Genomic DNA, 9,748 nt, shown 5'->3' with positions numbered 1-9,748 from the left:
GGATAGTTGCCTTCCCCATGCCAGACTGCTGCCAAGATCTGGACGTCTAAGGCTACGCGTCACATGGTATTAGTATTATGTCCATTTTGCAAAGAAGGGAAGTAAGGCTCAGAGAGAAGTATCTTGCTTAATGTACATAAGTGGCAAAGAGGATGGGAACTTCCAGATGTCTGTCTCCGAGACCCGGTTCTAAATGCCCAGCTCAGCATTTTGGAAACTGAGCTGAGAGGAAGGCTTTATATATCCATCCTATTTCAGTTTGTTCTGATCGTTAACTGTGAAAAGATTTAAGAAGGGAAACGAAAACAGTAAGAGGAAGATGAGGATTTGTGGAAGAACTAAAATGGATAAGATGGGAAATGAAGTCAGTGAGTCAAATGTGTTGCATAACTTTTAGCCTGGAATAAGGCAGTTACAGTAATAAAGAATCATGATGTCACAGGGCTTCCAGAAATTGTCTATCTTATTATCCTTTTTTTCTCATAAAGCAATCCAAATGATGATCTTGCATTTTATTTCAACACTTCCCTGGAACTACCAACATTTAATGTCAGTTAATGTCAGTAAGTTCATCCTTAAGTCTGATGGCGAGCTGCCTGCTGATAAACATTCTAGAAAAATAAGGTCATTGCTCCAGCAGCTGGGAGGGTCCCATGACTCAAATTATGCTGACACCTTCATCAAGAGTGCTCTGCGCCAAGGGCCAGCTTTCTCTCTATCTTATAGTCATTTTAGGGGGGTTCTAGAAGCACAACTGATTCCTCTTTTTTGTTCTCTCTCGTAAATCATGAGTTGAGGAAGGGTCTGGTATTTTGCAACTGTAACACAGCTACAAAATCAGTCTGAAATGTAAGGCTTTGGGTCCATCTGAGTAGCCATTCACAATCCAGTGTGAATCTCTACTAAGTACCAACCACCTCTAACACAAAAAACAGCTAAATTGTAGGTATTATTGAATACATCATTGCAAATACCAATCCTATCTTGTATGATTAGTGCCTCTTGTGTCCTGATTATGTAATCTGTGTTCCCCTTCAAATCATGAAGGCATCCATTCTCCTGGGTTTTTTTTTTTTAAAGAAGCCTTAATCTACTTTTCCCATTAAGGTCTGTGAGCCATCTCAAATTAATTTTTGTGTATTGTGTGAGGTAAGAGGTCAATGTTCAGTTTTTTCCACGTGGTATCAAACAACCCAGTCACCTTTTATCTGAAAGGACCATTCTCCCCCACCCCCACCCCTCCACAGTGAACTACAGTAGCATCTTTGTTGTCAATCAGGTGGTCATATGTCTGTGAGTCTGTGTTTAGAGTCTCTTTTGTTCCCTTGATGTGCTAGTCAGTGAAAGCCATTAGCATAAACTAAGAAGTTATCGGCTTTTCTGAGGTCGGAAGGAAAAGAAGACCTAAGTTTAATACAGTTTAATATAGTAACTAAATTTTAAAATTTTAAGAAAAGTTCCTGGGAGGTGAAAAGGTGTATTGCATACAATAATGTCTGATGGACAAAAAAATTACCAACATGTAAGTGTTGAGGTCTTTCCTCCCTATAGGCACCCAATGAAGCAAATCCTGTGTTTGCCTGTTTAGTTTCTCCCACCTTGTCACTTGTAACATATAAAGAATCTTGCTTGTTTGGAAAGGGTCTTAAAAAGCTTATATAATAAAAGAGAGGAGCCAAAAGTTGTTTGGGCTGTATGTCGAGAGAGAGTTTAGGTGGCATTTGGAGAGAAAGAGGGATGCTTGAGAGCAGATTCTGGGCGTACATGAATTGGAGGGGAAGGAATGCAATGAAGTGGGGTGGACAGTTATGAGTGAGATCACCTTTGACGGTGCTCAAGAAATACTGAGGAAGGGTGGTGATTGCATTGTAACTATTGTTAGTTGTTGAAATGTGCTTAAGCAAATTACCTACCTCCTCATCTCTCCCGAAGTCTTATCATAGGAAGGTCATTCTGTTGACAGAAGAAGGAACAGAAACTCATCATCATCCCATCTCCCTTCTTATCATCGTCATTATCAGCACATGATCATTGTGGTTTGACTGGCATCTACCACGTGCAATTTTTAGTGCTTTATGTGTGTTACTTTACTTACTCTCATGACCTGTCTACAAAGTATGTATCTTGATAGCAACAGCTACTATATATTGGATGTTTCCTGTGTGCTAGACACTGTGCTAAGTACTTTATACTCATCATTTCATTTATACTATATAATGGTGTATATATGTGTACACATATATATATATACATATACACACACACACACATATGCTATATTGACAAAATGGAAGTTAAAGGGCTCTGTGTCTCTCCCTGCAATATCAATTTAAAGGAACCTAATTTATTTATCTGCAACCGTCCTTCACATCACTAAATTATCCAAACCACGGCATAGTGGTTGTTTATGAAGAATGTGATGTTCTTGGCTTGATGTCAACCTCAAGAATTGGAGAAATCGATCCTGCTAAAGACAGCGGGAAAGAGGAATTTCAATGCCTATTTCATAACTAAGCACATGGAGAGCAAGACAAGACAGAGAGTTCTGAGCTGAAAGTGCAGAGAATCTAAGTAACGGTCCAGAACAAAGGAAGCGCTCAGAATGAATGAGTAAGGATGTTGCCACAATGTTCTCTGCCCGGGCAGTTAGGTCACCCCAGGAAAACACACAGCTATTTTGAGGATGGAACAGAGCTTTGTGTGTGCCCTCCAGCTGCTCCCTTGCCTTCTTGCAGGCGCTGAAAAAAATCAATGTTGGATGCTGACAAGTGATTCTGTTCAGGCGTTTGCAACCAAAAGTGTGGTCCACAGCTCAGCAGCCCTGGTGTCACCCGGGAGCTTGTTGCAACATCTGGGGCCCCACCTGAGAACTACTGGATACAAGTCTGCATTTTATTCAGATTCAAGGTGATTCCTACACACATGAAAGTCTGAGAACTTAAGAAATACTCGATCACCAAGGAAGAAAAAAGCAAAAATCAGCCCCCCTATTCAGAACCCTTTAGTAGCTCCCACAGCCATCAGGAGAGGGTTCCAACTCCTTCCAGTCTCCAGCCTCCTCTCCTCACTCTTCTGATTTGTATTCCAGCCCAACTCAACTTAGAGCAGCCGTGAGAACCATCCAGGCTTTCTTTTTGCTCTATGTGTTGCATATATTCCTATTAACTGAAATAGGAGTGTTCTAAAGCCAAAGAAGTATACAGCACTATTTGGGAGCAATGAACATAAAAGAGAGATCTCCTGGTCCAGAGGAGCCTGGTGAGTGTGAACGTGGCCAGGTCAGTGCATCAGCTCTGCGCACAGCTCAGTTGGAGAAGCCAGTCTCTTCCCAGGAGGATTCCTGAGTCAGCAACTTTCAACTGATGCCATTTTCCAAGAGACCTTTTTATTTGCTCTTGGTTAGACTCTCTGACAGCAGCTCCAGCACCAGAGAATGCCAACAGGACTCTTGGGAGCCCTTCTTAGCTGACCACACGTTGTCATGATTCACTGATATTGCTCTACTTGTCTGTCTTCAGATTGGCCCAGTGTTTAGTGTTGGACATGAGATCCCTCTCAGCTGTGTTGACAAGAATGTCACAAGCTCTTCCACCAGCCGGCCTAGGGAGCTTGCATACGCCCCAGAATAGAAAGGAAGCTTCCTCCTGGAGGAGGAAAGTTACTACTGGATGCTAAGACTAGGCATTGGTTTTTTAATTGAATCCCCATTTTTCCACAACAGTAGAAAAGAGAGCTGTAAAAATCAGTTTTTACAAATTCTCAGCTATTTCAAGTCCATATAATTTAACTACCAATATCTTGATAGTAGAGGCATTCATTCACAACTAGAGAGATAGTTAAGCCTTAAAGTTTTCAGACTATCAAAAATACAGTTATGGCTCAGTCTCTATATTTTGCCAAAACTTATTTATTCAACAGATATTTTTAAGAGCCTCTATTATGTTCAGAGCACTTTGTTGATTAAAGAGAGGAAAAAAAATTGAGATCTGTTCAGAGGAGTCCAGGAACCCATTCGGCTGGGTCACTGTATTGCAGCTCCAGGAAGTGCAATTCATCAGTGCAACCAAAATCAGTCTCCTGGGGTCTGCGCTAGTTTCCTATCACTATAATAGTAATAGTTCCCTGTCACATATCTGGAGCAGTTTCCTATTGCTGCCTCACATACGAAGAACTTAGGGGCTTAAAACAATACAAATTTATTATTGCAGTTTTGGAGGTCAGAAGTCTAAATTGGGTCTCACCGGTCTAAAATCAAGGTGTTAGCTGGGCTACGTTCCTTCTGGTGGCTCTAGGGAAGAATCTATTTCCTTGTCTCTTCCAGCTTCAGATCTTGCCTGCAATTCTTTGGCTCATGGCCTCCTTTCATCTTCAAAGCCAGTGATGGCTGGCTGAACCTCTGTCACATGGCATCACTTTGACACTCCACCTCCCTCTTTTACAAGGACCCTTGTGATTACACTGGGCCCATGTGGCTCATCCAGGTCAGTTGATCAGCAACCTTATTTCTCTCTGCAACTGAATCCCCTGCTTGCTGTGCAACCTGACTGCAGGGTCTGGGGATTAGGACATGGACATCTTTGGGGGGTCATTATTCTTCCCATCACAGGATCTGATTTAATCTGCCCAAACCCACTGGAGAGTCATATATGAACAAGAATGATCATTTATTACTCTTTCCTACAAAAAAATATCACTTTGGGGAAGTGGAACAGGTGGGAATGCCCATGTTGGCTGGTCAGCACCTCCTTTCCCTGTAGGCAAATTGACACAGAAAATCGATTTTTAAATAGAAGAAAGCTTGGAGAGCATGATATCAGAACTTCAAATCAAGCTGAATGACTTTAATGCCTGAAGATGTGACTCTGTGAGAGGGAAGCTGTTGAGTGGCTCCATCTCTGTTACAGACAAGTAATTTCTGTTCAGACTAGAGACCAGTATCCATCGGTATTCATTGTACTGGTACATTAGAATTTTTTTATTTTTTAAATTTAATGTGGCAAAATAATTTATTGAGAAATCCACTTGTTTTGTTCTTACTGCTTTGCAGAAAAATCTGAATGAATGAGATCACTTTTCTCTTGCCTCCCTGAAAAGGGCTGGCAGGGCTTTGAGTCCCCCAGGGCAGAGTTAAGGGATGTTTGTATTTGGCTTAATTGTGGCTTTGTGGAATGATAAGCAGAAAGGCTGGAGTTGCCTGCTCAATGGGAAGGAGATTTTTCAAGTAGGAGCTAAGGAAAAGAGACTTTTTTTTTTTTTTTTTTTTTTTGATGGGAAGGACAAAGGGTCAGACTCTCTGAAGGGGATTTGGATGCCGAGTAAATGAATCCCTAAGAGCTTGGTGAAGGAGCCTTGTACCCATGTTTGACCTAGACTGATGGAACTTCCCAAATTAACAGACTTCAAAACTGAGACTCATGCAGTGACCATGATGGAAAAAGACAAGAAATCTTCCCTCAATGTTACATAAGTGTCTGGACCCTTAAGAAACTCTAGGGAGGGAGCAAGGCTTTCCATCACATGACAAGTTTTTCTTGCCACTTATTCAAGTAAGGATAGCAAGTCAATTTAATTTAGAAAAAATTTTCAAAAAAAAAAAAAAAGGTAACTTTGCTTTTGGTAACAGAGTTGTGGAGAAAAAGTCATACCAACCACACAGGATTTTATACAGGCTTTTCAGCCTTTCCCTATCAAACAGTCCATGTGAAAGTGAGTTGGAGAATTGTCTACACTGGGCTAGAAGGCTCCCACAGAAATGAATGAAATGTGAGGCATGGAACACTGAACCGTCAGCACTGGAAAGCAGATGGGAAAAATGTAAGACGTGGTCAATGCTTGAAGTACAAAGGTAGGAAATATGAAGAATGTTTCCAGAGCAACTGGTGGACCATTGTGGATCTTAGGGTAATTCAGTCAGGAGTAAAAGAAGGGACTGAAAATCGGGTTGAGATCACAGTAAAGAACACTTTCAAGCCACTGAACTTTGGACATGTGAACAGTTCCCAAACATGGGATAATCTTAGCTGCCTGTCTTCCTTTTTTGTAGGATGGCATTCAAATCACACCCCACAAGCCACGTGAACAGTTAAAAAATGTATGCAACACCTAAAATGTGAAGTACAGGGCTAGGTCCTGGGGAGGAGACTTGTGGGGGAAGGAATTCAGAAATGAGTAACGCCCTCTGGGTCCACAATCTAGTAGAAAAGACAGAATCCAAACAACTTAAGACTTTTTAGTTCTAATGCAGTAACTGTTTACCATCGCACTCATGCCAGAACTCAGATTTTTCTGTTTACATTTTTTATCATGAAAATAGCCCACAGAATAGGGACATCTTCCGGTTCTACTTCAGCTAAGAGCATCTTCAAAGAGAAAAGTTGGAGTTGTGTAAGGAAGAGAGAGAGAGGAGGACTAGGGGACAAGCTTTACGCATTATCTGTCAGACCAAGGGCTCGTGTCCCTTACCCTTTCACGATACTCCACGGAAAGGCTGAGCCTGGGGATCAGGGTTCGTGGGAAGCTGTGGGACTGTTGCCTCTGGTACTTCTTGACGCAATTGGTATTTTCACCTGCAATCCTTTTGTTTTAACTGCCTCTATCTCTTAAAGGTAAAGAGCCTCTTTCAGGGCATGGCATCTCTGAGTTCACCCCCACATACCCCAAGCTACCTATCACCAGCAGAAGCAAATAGTAAAATGGCAGGACTGTTCTTCCATCCAAATGGGGAAGTGCAACAACCCAAAAGCTGGGCTCTGGCACTCCCAACAAAAAGCAAAAGAAAACAAGATTTATTAACATTTAGGAAAATAATTCCCAGGGGGAGGGGTCCTTTCTTAATGGATTGCTTTCACTTTGGCTTTTACTCACATCATGATAACAGATTTTAAAAACATACATTATTTTTATAATAAAATATATTTTTACTACAGTAAAATATATATAACATTTACCATTTTAATCATTTTTTAAAGAATACAATTCAGTGGCATTTAGTACATTTGCAATAATATGCAACTGTTACTGCTGTCCATCTCCAGAACTTTCTTATCATCCCAAACAGAAACTCTGTCCCCAGGAAACAATCCCTCCCCCAGGACCTGGTAACCTCTATTCTATTTTCTGTGTCCATGAATTTGCTTACTCTAGCTTACTTGTGGAAATGGAATCATATAAATCTGGGGTTTTGTGGATTTTTTAAAAGTGGCTATCTTTCAGACAGACAGAAGGGAAAAAAACGGAGACAAGCCAAATGCAGCTTCCCTTGGCTCTTCTACTCTGTGGCACGGTCCTGGCTGCCCTCCCATGCAGGATGCTCCCTCCTTCCCTGGACGCCTGCATGGCAATGATGCCACTGGGCTCCTCACAGCTCTTCATGCTGTTCATCTCAGCTCATATCCTTCCTGTTTTGTACAAAGACTGATTTCCCCTTTGCTGGCTCTGTCAGCTGAGCTCAGAAGCAGGGTCGCATCTCTGCTCCTGGCACAAATCACTTCTTATGAAGCCTGGCTGGGTTTGGGCGGGCAGCTGCCAGGCTTCGAGTCTCCTACGTGGCTGTCCTGGCCACAGTGGAGCTTTGTGTGTGACCAACGGGTGCTGGGCGTTCGCCCCACTGCCTGAAGTGGTGGGTTGTTCCTGACACTTAATCTCACTGCACTTGTGTCCCAGGTCCTGGGGGCCACTGTGACCTGGAAGATGAACTTCCCCATGAAAAAGAGAACTCGCCTCTGATTTTCCTGCAAGGTTCTTGGTTTGTAATTATCTGTGACCTTCTCTGAACTGGCCAATCGATTAGAACCGTCTTGGAAAGCCTATCCCTCAGCATGTAGTGCCTGAGACAGTCTACTTCCAGATCCCTGGGGGGAACAGAGCAGATTTCCAGTGAGTTTTTCTAATTTGAAAAAATCTGTCCTTTAAGTTTCTTAGTTCTAGAGATGCTCTTCCAGAATGTGGGTCTCCTTTATCTGTGACTAGATGTGGAATGCATAGAGTCAGATTTATAGGGTGCCCCACACAACAGTGCACAGGTCGGCCTGTTTCCCTCTTCACCTGTTGGTAAAGGTAATTTCAAAGTAGCTTCAGAGGAAACTGACCAAACCTTACCATCTTGGTCCAAAATCTCTTCGTCTCCCTATAAGAATACTTTTCTTGCCTTGGACTATGTCCAGCCTACCACCTACTCAGTATGTCTTTTATGTTTTTGACTTTTTTGTTTGTTTGTTTTTGACTAGCAGAATCTCTGATTTACTTTGCAAGACATTTGCCCTTGCTTTAAACTTCTTTCTCTCGGCTTCCCCTCCTCTTTTAAATATTCCTGAAAAAAGCTTTGGCTTGGCCCCTTCATTTCGTTATTCTTCTGTGTCTTGTCCATGACATGGTGGAAACTGGACGTGGGGTTTCATATTAGATACATGGGGTTTCATGTTAGATACATCCTGACTGTGCTACATCCCAGCTGTGTGACCTTGGGCAAGTAATTGAACCTCTCTAAGCTTGATCCCTCCTCTGTGAAATGGAAACAAATTATTTGTTATTCTCAGGGATGTGGATAGCATTGCTGGAAATAGTAAAAGTACCTGGCATATAGCGGAGACTTGACAAAATTTAGCACCCATCCCGTACCCTTTTCTTTCTTGATTTAGTTTAATGTAAGCCCATCCCAGTCGGCCTTCAACAGACTTGAATTCCTAAGACAGAACCCTCAATGTCCAGAGGTCTTTCGGGTCAAAGCTAGTCTAGACTCCACACAGGCTGCCCCCAACCGAAGCGGATACTGACAGCTGGTATTCACGTAGCTGCGTGATGCTGGCTCACTGAGACCTTCATCTGTAGAAGCAGCGACAACGCAGTGCCGCCCCTTAACTCCTCCACGCTGCGCTGGGTAAAGGAGGTGGGTATTTCAGAGAGACGCCGGGCATATAAAGGCCAAAATGCCTGTGACATGGTTCCACAACCTGGAAGTGACAAAGGAGAAAGCCAAGGAACCAAAGGGAGTGTGATGCGGGTCAGGCTTGACAGAGCAGAAGGACCTCTTCTAAGCAAGCCAGGACCAGCTCCCCTGCGGGTCGTTCCCGGGGCCGGTAACTGGGGGATTCTTCCCCCAGGAGACGTGAGGGCGCTGCTGGAGCGCGCTGAAGCTCCCTAGGGGCCGCGGGACTGCGTGCCCTCAGCTGTACTGTCAGGGCTTAGGTTTCTATTTGTGAGAACTTTCTGTATTGGTTGGCAGCTTCTCCCCAGCCTCCACCCCGATCTGCGCGATCTGCGCGCTCTCCGCGGCACAGCGGTGATGGGATTCCAGACCCTGGCCGCAAGAGGACGAGGTGAGGGTTAGGCTGGACGAATGCTGACAGGGGCGCCCTCGGAGTGGGGTTCCGCGGGGAGCAGCCCGCTGAGGTCAGAAAGACGCGGTTCTCGCTTCGGGTAAGTTGCAGGGCCCCGCTGGGCCCACTGATTTCAGTGCAGACCTTAATCCAAATTACTAGGGAAGATCAGCTTTTCAGGCAACTGTACTGATGCTAAAAACCGCTGCTTGGGGCTGTGGGGTTGGGGTTGGGCCAGGTCTGTGTTTACCTCATTTCGACCCCTGAAAGCGCGGTTCCATCTGGGTCCCCAGCGAGGGCAGGGAGGGATTTCCAGAGGGAACCGGGAGAGAGGAGCGCACAGCTGCTCCTGCGGTCCCCAGCTCGCATCGCCCGGGGCCTGAGGTCAGGGGCTGGGGGGGAGGTACAGGGAGGGGTCCCGAGTTCCTTCCCGT

The 9,748-nt window shown here is 44.1% G+C and overlaps 1 protein-coding gene across 4 annotated transcripts in view; it reads left to right on the top strand.

Annotated features, from left to right (window-relative positions):
• Window positions 1–8,982: 8,982 nt before the first annotated feature.
• The window catches only part of RUBCNL (rubicon like autophagy enhancer), a 32,010-nt gene continuing 31,244 nt past the window's right edge, over window positions 8,983–9,748 (top strand). For 2 of the 4 annotated variants that reach the window (XM_064493155.1, XM_064493154.1), the window contains exon 1: window positions 8,983–9,414. The gene's annotated coding sequence lies outside the window, so the exon portion shown is untranslated. The remainder of the gene's footprint in view (window positions 9,415–9,748) is intronic. The other 2 variants (XM_031465998.2, XM_010980839.3) reach the window with 2 other exon arrangements.

This window comes from Camelus dromedarius, chromosome 13, assembly GCF_036321535.1.
Source record: "Camelus dromedarius isolate mCamDro1 chromosome 13, mCamDro1.pat, whole genome shotgun sequence".
Taxonomy (NCBI): Eukaryota; Metazoa; Chordata; class Mammalia; order Artiodactyla; family Camelidae; genus Camelus; species Camelus dromedarius.
Note: the sequence above shows the minus strand (reverse complement) of the source record. Positions and strands in the feature narration are given on the sequence as shown.